Source organism: Corvus kubaryi, unplaced genomic scaffold, assembly GCF_017639235.1.
Source record: "Corvus kubaryi isolate FWS band 111438036 unplaced genomic scaffold, C.kubaryi_AGA036_p1.0 76, whole genome shotgun sequence".
Lineage (NCBI taxonomy): Eukaryota > Metazoa > Chordata > Aves > Passeriformes > Corvidae > Corvus > Corvus kubaryi.
The window spans coordinates 7,497,170-7,514,924 of record NW_024582063.1 but is presented as its reverse complement, the minus strand read 5'-3'; the positions used below and the strand labels follow the sequence as shown (position 1 = coordinate 7,514,924).

The 17,755-nt window shown below is 38.7% G+C and overlaps 1 protein-coding gene across 6 annotated transcripts in view; it reads right to left on the bottom strand.

Annotated features, from left to right (window-relative positions):
• Positions 1 to 17,755, bottom strand: part of ESRRG (estrogen related receptor gamma) — a 342,923-nt gene that overhangs the window by 143,908 nt on the left and 181,260 nt on the right. The gene's annotated exons all lie outside the window — the stretch shown is intronic.

The following is a 17,755-nucleotide window of genomic DNA, read 5'->3' as shown; positions in this document are numbered from 1 at the left end:
TACATGTTCTGTGCATGTTCATGTAGGCAGAAAAGCATGTATATATTTGTCTGTGTAACAATATATACGCTGACAACTGGAAAATTATTTGTTTGATGACCGGATTTAATCTTCACCTGATAAACATGAGAGAATAAAAAGGAAAAGCATTTGTCAACTGCTTTTCCTCTTAGAATAGAGTACAGATGACTACAAATGTAACTATAACCAAATCAAAACCACACAGTGTGTATAAAGCACTTACTATGCAAAGCAGTTATAAATTCTTGGTTAACAAAGGGCACAGAAAGCCCTTAAAGGAAATATTTTATTTCTGCTAAATTAATACCTAAAAGCATTACATTTCATCAGTTTCACTTAGGTTTAAAGTCCCCAAAGATTCTCCTCCTGAAACTGGCTATATTTTATGCGCAAACCAGGCTGAGAGCTATCTAAATCTAGATAAAACTCATTGGCTTGTAATCTTCACAATGATCTATACATCTAAATCTATATGCAAATCAAACGCTCTCATGCATTAACACATTCCAAAGCATCTAGGAGTAAGAGAGTGTTTTCTCCCTCTCACAACTCCCCTCCTTTGCTCCTCTCCCCCTCTCTTTATTTACACTAGCTACCTAAATAATTCACACTGCCTTCTTTTCAGCCTGAATGTTGCTCTGTTGAAGCCCGCAATGAGCTATTGCAGTAACCAGATGGACACATGAATGCAGCAGGTGGGACAGATGGCAGCCCGCCCTGTCTGACGCTGGCTGCCTCAGCCCGGGCTGCCTTTTCCTTCCAGGTACATTATCATCAGTGTAGCAGAAAGCAGCACGCAGAGGGGAAAAAGCCCTTTACGTACAATACTGTGGGAACTAGTTAAATAAATGACCAGATGCTTATTTGCTTTCTTAACCAAAATGCAATTATTTAAGAGTGTGTAAGGAGCATTTCCCCTCTCTCTTCCCTTAAAGGAGAAAACTTCATCTCTATTCTCCAGCAAGCCCCTGAGTGCTGTACATAAAACAAAACAGGCCCGAAATCTTATCAAGATCTTAAACTCGTGACTTCACAAAAATTTTGATTCTCCTTCAGTTTCCAAATACCTCTACTATTTCACAGGTAACTAGTCACATTTTTTAATATATAAATCTATATATCTTCTGCTACATGGTCACAGTTTTCAGATTAAGTTTTAATACCTAGTATATCTACAGTGCAAGGCCTCAGTTTCCATCTATGTAGTATGTTTCTTAACTGAATCTGTTTTACCTATCTTAAGAGATATATAGAACTAGTAAGTTTATTACAAAATATTTTGACACTGCTAGGGAAAATGCAAACTAAAGCTGAGGCAGTAGGTCTGTCTTTGACTGCAAAAATTAACAATGTCATGTGATACTTTCCTCTTTGGAACACTGGGCAAAATACACTGAAGAAGATGGTAAGACAAAAAACCCGAAATTATAATACATGCTTTGAACAAGAATACGTGAAAGAGAAAAAGACAGAAATCTGGTGACACATCTGGCAGAGTTTGACTGGCACCAGTATCACTGTATGTCAGAAGCTGCCCTTTTTCTATAAAATGTACAGCTGTCCAAATAAGCAGAAGCAATTAACTTCATTTTCTTTTTCAAGTCAGCAGACAACTGATACAGTGTATTAACTGAAATCACTGTTCAAGGACCATTTTTAAAAATCATATTGCAGAAAGGTATTAAATGTAAGCAGTCAGTCAGATGTTCTGTGCAATTCTGTACTATCCAGATTTGTCTCTCCAACCTTTTCTCCCACCCCTTGTGCCATGCCAACGACAGCAGCCTGTGTTGTTCCCTGGTCTGTCTTCCTCTCACAGCGCTTCTACCTCTACCTCCTTCTCATTATCTTCACCTTCTCTGAGATGACACAGATGAAACCACCCACCTCTCCCTCAAACACCAGGTAGATATCTGTTCATCTGCAAAAAAAGACCCATACTTCCTTGGTAGCCTTTCTTGGTGTGCTTAAATAAAAGATACAACATCACACACACAGGTTTTATGCAACTACATAGGCACACATAGAGAGTATGGTTGGACTTGCCACATTAGAGAAGCATGCTGTGCCCTTTTCTGCAGCTTTAATGAATTGCTTGTATTTGTAGTCAGCAAAGTCCTTGAATAGGAATTACCTATGCATTTACACACTGTACACCAAACACAGTAGCATGACAGGGCCTCTATACTTCCATAATATAGATACTAAATGGTAACAGGGTACCCCGTACAGGGTACGGGACTGACTGGCAATTTCACTCAACTACTGAGTCAAAATACCATTTTGGTTTGGTTGGTTTTTTTTTTTATTAGCATTTCCATGACGCTGAAGGCAAAAGAAAAAGTGTGAGTTGAGACATGTCCTGTATGATATTCTGCTTCCCCTGAGCATACTGGTATAACTGGAAAGAGAAACTGACTGTAAATAAACCTGCATGGGTAAATGAGAACTGGTCCAAACTGGCAAAGGAAACCTGAAACAAACAAGAACTTATCTCTTCAGGGATTTAAACACACTCATTAGGGACTCAAACAATAATAAACATCATAATACAGCATCTAGATTCATCTGGCCCAGGAAGAAGACATAGCAGCATTATGAAAAAGTCTATTCTTGTTTATTTCTGACCTGGCAGAAACCAGGAATTACAGAAAACCTCAAGGGACAGACTGCTTTCATGGGATGCCCAGACTGATTCTAAGGCCAAAGAGGTTAAGCACTCAGGATAAACTTTGGATAAGCAGCACAACTTCTGTATGCTTACATGTCCTAACTGAAAATCCTGAACTTCAAGGTTTGATATTACCACCTCTGAGGAAAAAAAAAAGGGTAAAAAAAAAAAAGGAAGAGAGAGCAGAAAAAAATAAAAAGGTCAAACAACCCAGGGATCATACATGCAAACTCATAAACCTACACAACCGATTTTGGTACCAGCAACTCCTGAAAACGGTGAACTATGTACTACCAGGTACACAAAAGCAGTTCAAGCTATAGTAACCAGTTTACATCACAGAGGGCCAGTAAAAGCAGTGCACTTTACAAATGCTATCACACAAGTCATGATTTCACTATGATGATATAAGCTGTTTTCTCAGCAACAACAGATGAACAGAACTCTGAACATGCAGGAACATCCTCTTTAAAATTAAACCTCTGAGCCACCTCCAGGTTGCCATAACACTAACACACACATTATTGGAGCAGCAATCACAGAACCACACTTGGATTCAAAATGTATATTATGTTGGTGAGCTTGTTTCACTAGTGATAAAAAATCAATATATTAGAAAATTAGGATTTCCCAAGCCTTCTGTTTTGAATATCAAAACTCATTGTTGAAACAATCGTGTATATTCTTAGCATTGAAACTGTGTTCCTAACTCTACGTGGAAGGGGGAAATGCAGTAAGAAACAATGAAATCATTACTTTTATAAGGTTTTAGGTATGTTTTCACAGTGTAGGTACTAAAGCAATTGCTTTTAATGATGGATTTAAATCCACTAATTAACAAGGTAAAGTGACTGCTCCAGGTGTTTTAGAAAATAGATTAATTCTTGACTATTTTTTGCTCTCAAACAAACCTACTCAATTCTATTTAACTTCAGATTTCTGAACCAGAGTGCATGCAATCTTCCTGTTTGGGTAATTCTTGCTGTTGCCTTGTGGACAACATGCATAAGCAAAGCTCTCATCCTATCCCAATGTATCCCCTCAAAAATCAGACCTGTACCTCTCTAGAGAGGTGTATAGGGATGTCCTGAAGCAAAAAGAGTCAAGTTGCGGAGGTGTCCGTGAAGACATGATCTGGACCCTACAAAAGCAGCTATGGTTCATAAAAGCATTTCAGAGCAAAAAAACCCAAACCAAAAGGGAAAAAAAAAAAAAAAAAAAAGCATGGGTAAATTCATATCTATAACCTGGCAACTTGCAAGCAACTAGCATGATGAAAGGAGACTGAATGATCAAAAAAAACTTCATTCTGGTTGGTCTATGAGAAAAGTGATTGTGAATCCCAATCCCATAAGAACATCATAGGAAAGAAGACATAATTATACTTAAACTGGACTTGATATAAATAAGATGAAGTTGATTTTGAAGAGGATTAAATTTTCCTTAGAGCTCTGCAAACAGATCTGATGATTTTTCCTAAGGCTGAGTTTGCAGAACTTCTGAAAATGCTTACCACTTCAGGAAAAATGAGTTGTGTTTTTTGTGGGTTAGTGTTTTGGTTTCGGAGTGGTTTGGAACTGAGAGTTTGGTTTTTTCCTTTTGTTCGAGGTTTTTTTGCTGAGGGTTTTTTCGATTTGGGTATGGTTATTTTTTTGTTTTGCTTTTCTTTTGTTGTCTTCTTATTTTTCAAATCAAACTATGTATATAGTGTAAATGCAGCTTGATAGATACAAATCTCTTCTCAAACCTGTTCCAGGAATAATGGGAAAGAGAAAAATACTTATAATACAGAGCATAAATGAAGGCAGATTTTGATGTTGAATGTAATGGATATAATAAATACACAGTTTTAACAGCTCCCAAATATGCAAACACAGAGGAATGGAAAAGCTGCCTTTTAAAAGGAAATGGGTACAGAAGAAAGAAGCAGGCATTAAACCCTAAATTCCAAAGGTGTAATTTCAAAAAGACAGTAAAATCTACCTCCCCCTCTATGTCAGTGACTAAGAAAGTTTAAACACTGAACACTGACGTTCCATCCTCCCTTCCCTCCGCTTCAGTTCTGAAGCACTAACTTTGAACACCTTGACATTTACCTTTCTGCCTTTGGTTTAACAGTAACAGAGGAACACTCTTTAAAGGAGGAAAAAGTGTCTTTAAAAATCTCAAATGCGTAATAATTCTTGCACTTATTCCTTTGCAGCTGAGCAGAGCCATTTACATAGTCCACTAAACACTGTTTAGTAAACACGAGAAGAGTGCTTCTATCTTACTGCCCTTGTAAAACCAACACAGGGGTTCTGTTTTTAGTGCACACTCTGGTTCAGCATTAATCCTGTTTTATGTTGTTCACACCTGCTGCTGACTAGCAGCCTGCTGCTGGGTTGTGGTTTGTGCCGCTCCCAGACAATCGTCACCAGGTCCAACAAAAAAACTAATCACTAAAGTGGAAACAAAAACCCAACTGCTGTGCAAAAACTGTAAAGGGGAAGAAAGGCCTGACATTCCTGTTTCCTTTTCCTTACTCTACTAATCCCAACTGTTCGAAATTTAAAACTGAGGTTTAAGTGCACATGCTTATATTTAGTCCTCATGCCTAGCTTTTCTAGGAGTTCTTCTCCAGATAGCAAATCTTAAGAGACAAATGTTAAGGACACAACCTTTATAAATATATGCTGTGTAACTCACCTTTTTCTTTGTGCCTAATAAAATAATAGGCTTTGCTCTAAGAGAAGTACTGAATGCTGATAATGCATCCTTTTGTGAACCTTTACAGGAACAGGCTTTTGCAGATTAAAGAAAAACCACAACTTCCTTCAACATATTTTCACATGAAATTCAAGATGTTACTGTTGTAGAAATCAGGTTTTGTTTCTTAATCTCAACACTGATCTACACACTTAAGCATTAAAAAAAGGCCACAAAGTCACACCTATGGCTTCATTTGTACAGAAAATTGAGTGCTTTATCCAAGACAAAAATGTGATCTGTGGTTAAAGGAATAGGTGTGAAATGACATGGTGTTCATAGCCAAGCAGAATAAGAAACTCAAGGGTCGGAAACCAAATGAAAACAGAAGCCTTTTGTTGGGTGAATACATTGAAACAAAATGTGCATTGAGATCAGGGACAGAAATCACGTGCACATTTACCAACTCAGAGACTCAGATGCAGGCACTGTTATCTACAACAAAGTTTTGCACTAGAAAAGTCTCTAAAATGGAGGGCAGTACATAGTACTTTCACATCTACTTTCTGCTACTCTTTATAAGACTAAAATAACATAAACAAGCATTAGAATACCTGGAGAGCAAACTCTGTCTCCTTTATCCTGTTATGCCATCTTGGCCTATTTCTTTCTACAAAGAGAAAAATGCTTTCTGTCCAAGAGCCAAGTTCCTATATCTCTCAAACACTATATAAACCTTTTCATAAATAAAATGTTGGTTGGAGGCCAGTCAAGGCAATTCTCCACCTATTAAAATTTATTTTGCATAGGCAAAGACACACTGAGTAACCATCCTTTGTGATTTCTGAATTCTGCATAGGAACACCAAGGTGTTTCTGCATATATAAAAAAAGGTCATACGCATCAAGCAGACGTATGTATTCCATGTTACAGCTTCACACCCCAAATTCATCACTAGAAACAAACCAACATAAATTAACCTTTATGCAAATTCAGCATTTCAGCTTCTCTTGCAATTCAGATGTAAAACCAAGTAAAAAAGGGGCCAGTCTCACTTTGTCTTACCATCTCCATCTGAAGGATTTCTACCTCCTCTTTAGGCAACCCAAGACTGAAGATACGGGCACAATGCCAACACTGCTTTTAAGCTCATACAGAAAATATTATGGGGTAATCTTAGTATTTCCTGGTCACACTCCCTTAGGCAACTCTATACTAGTGCAAATGTCACATCCTGGCAGTGAGTCCTTGGACACAGGCTCCATTTCTTCATTGATTTATTTTAAAATACTACCAAATCATTCCTTTTTTAAAAAATCAGTTACAGAGACTGATCCAAAATCTGTTAAAATGAATGGCATTCCTTCCATTTATTTTCTAATCAGTCCACTATCAGTAGAAGCTAAAGATTTCTTCAAATAGATGCAAGCAAGACCTTTGCAGCAGACTGTCCTTCTTACCTTGGAAAATCTCTACTAACTTAGCTAACAATGGTACAAAAGCTCCGTGTTAATTCTGTCAAACAGCTGCATCCGTGGTATTCCTATAATAAGCACCATAATCAAAATAAAGTAGTCTTAACTTCTTTTTATTTCTTCTGTGGAGGCTGCACTTGAAAAGATTTCTTCAAACAGATGCAGCATTACCTAATGCACAAGTATTACACCTTTTTTTAAAATTATGGGGGGGAAAGGGGGAGGGGACGACAAGTGGGGAAGAAGAATCCCCACCCCAGTCATCCATCAAGTGTACATCCAGGCCACTGCTCTTAAGAAATCTAATATATGCTAAAAAGACACAAAAAGACATAAAAAGCTTTCAGAAATAAGAATGCTTCAGAAGTTAGATTTTAATATTGTCAAGTAGGGTTTTTGCCAGATTATAAAGTTGACTTAAATGCCAGGATACTGCACTTCACAGGCAGCATCAACTTACATATTGCCTGTATTAGTGGCTGAAGTGTACTGCTGATTCCAAAGATAGACTATCATCATCTGTGGGGGAGAATAAATAAATAAATTAAAAAAAATTGGCATTCCCTACCAACATTGCTACCTGCTGCCTTGAAGCACTCTTTTCAAGTGCAGCCTCCACAGAAGAAAAAAAAAAAAAAAGTTAAGACTACTTTATTTTGATTATAGTACTTTCCCCAGGCAGGAATTTTTATTTCAGTTAGAATCTTTAAACCATTACATTTTCAGTGATGCATTTTTATATTTACAGTTGACATCTTCATAGAAGAATGAAACCTTTGAGCAACAGCTCTAAAGCATGAAGGTTGCCTGCAGTAAGTACTTAAATTATTTTACACCCAAATGGAGCCAGTTGTTTTTAGCTAAAATTTAATAAACCTTAAATCAATGACCTTTCCTTTACTGAAAGCTCGCACTTGGGAAAACTAACTTTCCCAAGAAACATTATTTTGGTGAATAAATGCCAAACAAAGGGCTATTTAAATCTGAACATTTTCTCAATTTATAGCTCGTGAACATTCAGTTCCTAAATTCCCGACTGCTACCTAATGTATAGAACAGTGGAGCCTTGGTTTAATCACATATCATTGATTTCAAAGTGTCACAGTGATCTCATTGACAGTAATCAATAATAATCCAGAATCCATCAAATATGCTCTTGCACTATCATTCATCAAATTTGAATATCCCAAAATTAATTGTAGGCATGTGAAAGAAAAACAACCTAGAAATAAAATTTTAAAAAGGGTACAGAAATGAACATCAGCAAACTTCGAGAAAATAATAGTGCATCTGAGCATGCTTCATGCCTGCTGGGGTAAGTTAATGATGAATCACACCTTGCCTTCCCAGCAAAGGCTCTGAGATACATTCTTTTTCAAACATGAAAATACACAGCAACTGAAGGCAGCGGACACACTGGTAAATGACCAAGCACTGTTTTATGAACAGCCGTGTTAGGTACCGAATATTAAATGTATGGCCAGTATGTTACAAACTGCACAAGCACATTACACTATGAAGAACTGCACATCGCAAGTTAGCCACTGCACTTCACAAAGCAAGAAAGGATAAAATTGCTGCATTTCCGTACCAAAAGCATGAATAGATGTAGCCACTTATCAAAGAGCTGTTATTGTTGCCGAGGACTCCTCTCTCAACACATTCACCTGTAATTTTGTCAAGGTAATAAATCCTTCCATTCATTACAGCACACTCAAAAGCACCCTGCTATTTAATTTAAATGGAAAAAAGGCCCAAAGTGTCTAAAACATTTACTTTTGCTAATGTAAAAGTGCTGGCATTTTACTTCATTCCTGATAAGCCGGTGCCAATGGATGTGATTATTCTTTTCTTATTCAAAGCATATCAGTAGTTCAAAAGCACTCTCAATCTTATCAGGTGTATGAACAGCACAGTTACTGAAAACAGTTTGTACTGCTCCTCTCTCTTTCTGCCAGGCTATCAGATAAACCCAACTAACTAACTGTATTTACACACAATCAAACATAAGCTGTGTCTTCAGCTTGTTTCTAGCCTGTTTCTAGCATATTACAGGTTTTCTGCTGCACATTAGTTGTAACTATACCAGCATCAGTGAATTAGAGCTTACAACAAAAATAGTCACTCCGTAGTGCTTAACACAAAAGAGACATAGGAAGGGAAAAAATGAGAAGAATTTTGTGAAGAATGATCTCAATATTTCACAGGCTGGTACTACTTTGAAAAGAGTGTGGAAGCAATAGGTTTCAAATGCATTCAAAACAGATCTGACACAGGCCTTACTAGTATAAAAAAATCATTTCTATTTACTTTTTTGTTTATTTTATTCTCCTGTCCTCTAAGAACTGTCTCTGATTTGCAAGGGGTGCGAAAGTGAAAGAAAGAAAGAAAGGAAAATGGATACAGTGTCTGAAGGCATTTAAATACCTTTACTGGTTGTGTCCGGAACAAGACAGTGATTTCTCATGATCCAACATCCACCTGGCACTAAAAGACCCACCACAAAAACAAACAACAAATCCCCCACTCTCCTCCAAAAAAGCCTCTTGGCAACTCTCCTTTTCATTCAGTGTCTCAGATACAGAATTTTCAGTGCTAACTACTGAGGAATACTATCAGCCCAACTACTTTGGAAGGGCTACAGCTTTGAAGATTTTGCTGCTGCACATCCATAGGAAACAGGCACAGCATCCCCTTCATTCTCCTCAGGGTGACAGGGTATTCCCAGGAAGAGCACAGGATTTGAAGAGTTAAATGTTAACCTGGCTGCGCACCGGGCGCTTTCGGCTCACAAAATGAAAACTTCTGGAACGCCAGGAGAAATCCTGAGTTTCAGCTCTTTGATTAATTGCAGCCTTCCTGGAAGCTGAAGCTCCAGCCCCTGCGTGGAGGCTCCTTCCCACCGCCCCCTCCCAGTGACAGCCTTTCCCTGAGTACCTCTGATGGAGCAGCGAAGGGCAGGCCCGTGCCACCACCTGAGCCCATCCCGCGCCTCTGCCTGGGCTCCCGGCGCAGAACCAGCCATCCTCGAGATTTGTGGGAGAACAATGAGCCGAACTAAGCCAAGTGTGCAGCGCTGGGTAATGCGGCCGATTGTTGTTTCTCCATCTGTGACACCAGGGCCTGGTGATTGATGGGACAGGTGTCATTCATACCAATGTCAGCCACCAGCAGTGGCCGCTCCACGCCCGAAATATCGCCCAGCACCAACTGGGCCCGAGCGGCCCCTGCCAGGAGAGCCACGGGGTGTCCCTGGATGCTACCCAGCTATGGGGAATCCCAGTGTCACCCCTTTAATGCTGAGGGGAACAGCTGGTTGCAGACGTAGCATTTCGTGCCACTTCAGAACATCTCATCCGTCCCATCATGGTGGCGGCCGCTCTAAGAACACTGACAGGGAATTCTTTCACTGATGGAAAAGTGAATATAATTCAGTAGAGGACACCCTGCATTCACAGAGCATTAAACTACCATGGTAAGGGGTGAAAAAAAAATTCCACTTTTTGCTGTAAGAATTTTACCATTCTTCAAAGATAATTTTGCTAGCAATACACGGGCATTTGCTTTGGAAATGCACACTAAATCTGTTTTAGAAGGCACATGAGTTTTAGGGGGTTTTTTTTAACTACCTGCTTTTTCTTTTTTTTTTTTTCCTTAAAAGTGAAAAAACAATTGCACAGGAGAAAGCTTGACAGACTTGCTGAAATTAATACCTCTGAAAACTATTTTAGCATTAATACTTGCCAACCAAGTATATCACAGTCCACCTAAAGCAATAAAATACCAACTTAAACACAAAAGGACACTGGCATTCATCCTTCACAAAGACAGGAACCACATCCTACAGCCAATCTGGAGACAGAAAAAAATTTAAAAGTAAATAAAGAATACATAGAAAATTGCTTGATCCTTTCTCTTACATTTTCAATATAGGAAACTACACAAACTACCAGTAGTACTCTGCAAAGAGTACATAAAAGAGTATGATTTCACCATTTTGTTAACTATTGTTTTTACTAGATTTTCCTGTTTTGTATTTCCTTAAAAATATTCATGAGATTGAAAAAAGTGTTTCTTCCAAAAACAGCTCCAGAAACAAAATCCAGAAATAGAGAGAAAGGGGGAAAGAGCAGCAATATCACAGATAAGAACAGACTGAATAAAACAAGTCAACTCCTCCCCACCCATCCTAGTACCTCTATATGGAAAGGAATTTCGGAAATGCTTAGGAACAAGCTAGCAGTACATTTTAGATATGACTTTTTCATTTCACTCAGCAGCATCTCTACATCTACAGGACTTTAAATTGTTTCATATCTAGCTGGCTTGGGGGGTGGCGGTGTGTGTGCACACGACTGGCTTATAATTTTTTAATTGTATTTTTAGCGTTTTTTAATTTTTCTTTTTTTTATTTTGTTTGTTTAGGGTTGGGGCTTTTTTCTGAGGCCATTCAAAACAAGCAACAGCAACTCCACATCATCTTCTCATTCTAACTTGCCAAAGCCATCAATCTCTGATCACACCTATTAGAATCTCACTGTAGCCAACACTACATTTTGCAACAGCTTGACCAGTTGTTTAAGGAAAGAGTGTGTGATGGAGCAAAGCTAAATCGACACATCTGTGATACTTCTGACACCCCTCAGCATGGCTAATATTAATTTGTTTTCTTTGGCTAGGTAAGTGCTGCCAAAACACATTACATATGGTATGTAGTTCCAATCAAAATGATGAAAAGGAGATGTGCAGGGGTTTTTTTTCACTTATAGCAACATGAAAACACACAGAGTGGTAAGAGACATCTACACTACGCTACGGAGTAATAACTTGGAAAACCCCATATCACTTTATCTTAAAGTCTGGTTTCAGAATACAACCCTTTAAGAGAATCTGCCTCCCATATAAAGACAGCAGCTCAAAGCTGCAAAGAGTTTTTACCCAGGGAAAGAGAATATAATTTTCATTGTATGATAAAAGGATATATTTAGACTATTCTCATGTGCGTAAGGGTAACCAATCACATTTCAGCAGGTTATAATATAAATAAATGTGCACAGTTTTGTACAAGGATATTATAAATGGCTTGATGAGACCGAGAACAAGGCCCCTCCATTTCATACACCCCGCTATACTAACTTACCACAGTATATGGCGATCCTCCTCCAATTTCATACTTAAGGTTCTGTATTAGTGTCACAAAAAAATAAGTTTTGTGTGGGTTTTTTTTTGTTTTGCTTTATCTTGTAAATCATTTTTATCTAAATAAGAAAATTTCATCTCGATGACATAAAAATTCAGGATGGTGACCCACGGTAAGAATAAGACATTCAGCGGTAAAGAAAAACAGCATATGCTCGTTTTATACTCTGTAAGGGTACTTATATCGCTCTAACTTTCATTAGGCTGTTAACAGACATTTTTTCTAGCAAGTACAAGAAGCTGAAGTGAAAAAATAATTTTTATTTCAATTTTAAAAGAAATGGGTAATGATGCTCTGATTAAAAAGCTATGCTACTTAAAAGAGGAAAATAATTGGAAATTAGATAAGATTCCCTTTGATGCAAACCTGCTATATTAAGGAACAGCAAAGAGCAAAACCCTTCGTTTGAAGGAAATACAAATTAACTGAAAAACATTACAAGCATTATGTAAGCAAACCCAAGAGATTTAAAGCTTCTGTAACACAGAAAATACATAAATTGTTTCATGAGACACAGAAGTCAAAAGGCAATGTCCTATAGAAGTTACTCTCCAAAGTGCTACTGAAAAAGCAGTATCAAGTCCTTTAAAGAATAATTAAGCAATACTATCTGAAATAGCAGTATACAATTCAGTTTAATATTTTTCTTTAATGTTTCATGGTATTTTTACTTCTGGACAACAGAACCATAACAAAAGAAGAAAACAAAAAACCCACAACCATAGCACTTTTGGAGAGGACTAAGGACCATTAAAATTGAGTATGTATTTTATATTTTTGTCTGAGGACATCATGATGTATATTAACAACCATATGCAGGAGGCTTTTGCCCTAAAAATAATTACAGTCTTTAGATGCAAATATAACTGTGTGTCCAAAGATATATTTAGCTGAAAAAATAAATATCTGTTTGACAGCCAAAACTTACAGTAATGTGAATAAATGTTGGACTTTTCATTTACTTTACTTGGAAGAGAAGAATTTTATAAAAAAATACAGCATCTTTTAAAAGCAAAACTGTGAGTACAATACAAAACCTGCTAGATTACATGGAGAATCTGATATAAAATGAGGTGTAAATACTTTACATTGCTAGCCAGCTCTCTTCTCGTGGATAAGAAAAAAAAACACATAAAACCACATAAAGGCAGCTGCTTTTTGACAAGCAACTGCACAGAGGGAAGTTATATAGCTCTGCATATATATATATATACTTACTGTGTATATCTCTGTGGCTAACACACAACAATAGATGTACATTGCCAAAACTGCATAAGGAATACACTATACACCTGGAACACACACAGAGGCATGCATATAAACGTGTTTGAACACAAAACTTGCTGTGCACAGATGGAGGATTTCACATAAAATGGAAACAAAACCAAACCACGTACGTACATGCTGCTACAGATACGACTGTGCATGTATGACTACCTAAGTGAAGCCGAAAAGACGATACACGAAATGTAAAAGAACATGTAATAAGTGGAGTGTCAAGCTGCAGCGACTGTTGGTGTCATCCCTGCACTATCAAACATACATATGAGTATGATTGGAGACAGAGAGGCCAAATATTTCACTGTCAGAGCATGTCGAGAAATGCAATTCATTTCTCTCTCATGTGCTTTAGGACAATGACAATTTAATACAAGGCCAGTGGATGTAAAAGAGATAAAAACTGAACAAACTGGCCCAGCATAATCACAGATTTCCTCTAGAGAGCTCAGTAGCGTGAGGCTCATATGCACTTGTAACGGATCAACATTTTATTGTTTCTTCCCTTCATGAATTTGCTGTGAAAAAGAATTCATAGCAAAGCTTATCTTATAGACAAAGGCTACTTCAGGCTTCAATAGGAGCAAGAATTGCTTTCGTATTTTTTTCCTACTTATCCTATGCATTTTATTTATTCGACGCAAAAAGATAATTATCTTATATACCTCCTTGAAAGGTTCAAATAAGCATTTTTTCATTCCTACTTATAGCTCCACAAAGGTGCAAGCAACCTCCCTGTAGGCCCAGGGTCAGTCCTTTAAAAACTGTTCTGCAAAACGAATAATCTTGTCACTTACTCATGAATATATTATATTTTATACCATAATTTTTCTACTGTAACTTTGTAACATACAGAAACAGCAGCATAGTGTGTGGACTGACATCTGTGAGAATAGACATATCATACTTTTTAGCTACTCTAAGCAAAGTGGGCTTCAAGTATTGTTAAATATTATCATAGACAAGTTACCTTCTCTATTTGATGAATAGCACCATGTATTTGAAATTAATTGCAAAAGTAGGGTTGGCTAATGAGGTGGCCCTTATCTTTTCTCAGCAGTGCAAGCACAAGTATTTTTCTGCTGGCTCAATATTTTTTAAATGCCCAAAGTGCTATTAACTAAGTTGAAATCTGATTAAAATATGAACACTAAAATATTCACAGCAGCTAATGCAGCTACACAAAAAAAAGCTAGGGAAATTCTTATCTCTTTTCTTATCATTAAGCATGTGTTTTGAAAAATAATAATTAAATAAATTGTTCCCTACAGATTCTCACAGTTGTTTTGCTTCCCATTAGCATCTTTGAAAACAGTTTGTTAAGACAATAGTTATTCTTTATTATGGAACTATGGGGATGATGCCCTTCTACCTACCTCAGTTTAAAAAGAAATTTGTAGGAAATGTTAAAAGCTTAAGGTCTGTGAGAAAAAGGACAGTGATTCTTAGGAATAAACGGGGTGTGGGGGGGGGAAAGTACGAAAAAAATGATCAGCCATTCGAGAGAATTAATGGATATCCACAAGGGCTTTGCTAATAACACGGGTTAATTACCGCTGCAACGCACCAGGCTCAGTAAATAAAAGAGCACAACCATAAACACATTAAAATGAGCACCCATCACTAAAAGAGGGGCAAGCCCCAGTAAAGGAAAATCTTCCAGACAGGCATTTCAGCACAAATCCTTTATACTTTCTGCAGGATTCAAAAACTTGCCAGCAGTGTAGCAGAATGAAAAAAAGCAAAGCCCTACGACCGGAAACAGGGAAGGAAGAAGGGACCAAGGCCTGCCTGCTGCCCAAGGGGAGAGCCCTGGGAGAGGCCAGGCAGGGGCTGTACGCCTGCCCAGGGTTGTGTGCCACCCCACACACCGGGTACCCACTGGAACATCAGCCTGGGGCTTTATTTCTCAGTAACAAGGCATCTAATAAGACAAACGGGCGAGGTTAAAGACTTTCAGAGCCTGGAGAAACCGTGGAGCGGAATCAAGTGCTGCTTCCCACTTCACAAAGAAGCGCTCTTCAGCCTGCCCCTTTCCTGCCTTTACAAATGAAAGACACCTCTAAAAAAATTCTTCAGCAATTAGAAGCTATGCCAAAATATTTTAAAGAGTGAAACTGACATAAACTCTTTTATGTTTAGCACATAATCACCTTGCACACACACAAACACACAAATATATGTACACGTGAATAACACACACACTCATATTCATCCATACACAAACATAATCCGGCCAGACTCACAGGGTGACTCCACAGACCATTCCTACATCACAACATGAGAATGGTTAGAAAAATATAAAATATGTATACCAACCATCACTGCACTGGAGTACTCACATGATGTGACACCTATGTCCACTTTTTAAATGTTACAGCCATTCTACGCAACCTTTATTTCTTGTCATCTGCGCATTCTATCGGTTGTGTTGTAAGATGAAAATCTAGGCACGGGAACAGATGAATTTGTTTCACATTTAAACACTATTGCATGTTTTTAAATGGAGAAACTGGGAAAGCAGCTACACGTTCAAATGAATGAAACACAGTGAGCCACAGAACGCAAATGTAGCGTTCAGAAGCTTTCTGGAGTTACAAATCTCCTCAATTTTCTATGTTTGGCATTCAGAGACCATGTTTAAATTTACTAAACTACTCCTGTTCTCTCCCCTCCCTACCCCCCCTGCTCTTCTGGAGTGTTTCAATTGCCTTTCCTTCTTCCAACAGCTGTGACAACTGTTAAAACAGTCAGTAAAATTAAGTCCGCTCTATAATCCTTTAGTCAACGTTACATTTTAATCAGAGGTTGAAGGAGATTTCCCGTTATGAACGCAGTGATTCATTTAAAATTATTAAACTGACACGTATGTCAAAATGAGCAGATATATTTATTGCATCTGTTAGCTTATTAACTATTAGTAATTATTAATGCTATTGTTATTGCTGAAAGAGCAAAAAGCTAAGACTGCAGCTGGCTTTAAGTTATTGCATTCTTTAACAAGCTCTGCCTTAAAATCAAAGCATACCTAGTGATGGTCAGACAGATGTCTGTGCACTCCCAAAATGTTCGGACAATTTTTAGCTTGAATCCTCTCTACCCTCATCCATGAGAACTGCAGAAACTCCTACAGCTATTTGTATGTCCTTATGCTTACATGCGCGCATGCATGTTACAGTATGTAGTCAAACCACAGTTACTATGGATATTAACAATGTGTAAAACTCTGGTGTTTATTAATTGAGATGGAGAAGCAGATATGTTTCTGAAGGTTAGTTCTTCCGCTGTGTCCACTCAACCCCACATGCCTCCAGCCCTGCACTCAGACAATATATTGGGAGTGTTTTAACATTACTTTTAATTGAGCCAGAGGAAGAAAAAAATTAGTCTGAATCTTGCACCAGAGCCAAAAAGACATGTGCCCCGATTTCATTTAAATGCATCTACTCTAAGAGGCTTATCTAAACTAATCATTCAAATTAGCTGTAAGAAGGTAAATTCAAGAAAGCTCCTTTGGGGGGGTGGGGGGCTGAAACATCCACAAAAAAGAAAAACAAAAAAACAAAAAAAACCCACCCGAAAACCATAGAATATTCAACTTATCGTCTTTTTATGTATTTTATGAAAAACGCGTCACTGTTAGTAAAAGCTATGGAAACTGCACTCTTACATTACGAAGCTACCTTACACTATATACAGTGCACTGACCTATAAACCATAGCTGAGGGGGCACCCTACCTCTGTTTATTTTCTTTTCTTCACCCCCAAAACACTACAGTGGGTTTTCCCCGCGTCCCCTTCCCAAACTGTATTCCTGTGAACCAGGCTATTTGTTACATCCCATATTATGGCCCTAACATGCGATCACGGCATTCACTTTTCATGCCTGGCTTAATTACCACCAGCCATGCACTGTGCAGGCAGCAAGGACAGCTAGTGGGCATCTACCTATAGTACACTGTCACCTTCCGTGCAGCCTCTCCGCGGCCGCGGCTGGGGCGATGCTGGCTGCCAGCCGGGGCTTCTCCTCGGCGCTCCTGTCACTCCCGGCCTAACACCAGGGCACAGCGACGTAAGTGGCTCGACATGAAGAAAAATGAACCGGTGACAGCTCCCGAGATATACTAATATTTAATCCCGGCTGCGGGCTGAAATCAAGTCCAGGAGCCGCTCCTCAGCCCCAGACCGCCCGGTTCTGTTTGGGCGCCACGCTTTCCGCCGGAGTCACTCCGCCAGGTAGCTGAGAAGTGCCAGCCAAGAACTGCGGCTCCTTAAAAAGTGTGTTCGGCTGCCTTTTGTAGGGAGAAGCGGGCGCGGGGAGGGACACGCCGTGCGGCGCGGACCCCGCCAAGTGCCCCACGCCGCCCCCCCGGCCGCTGACGCCGCGGGTCCGGAGCGGCGCCCCCCGGCAGGGCGCTCGCA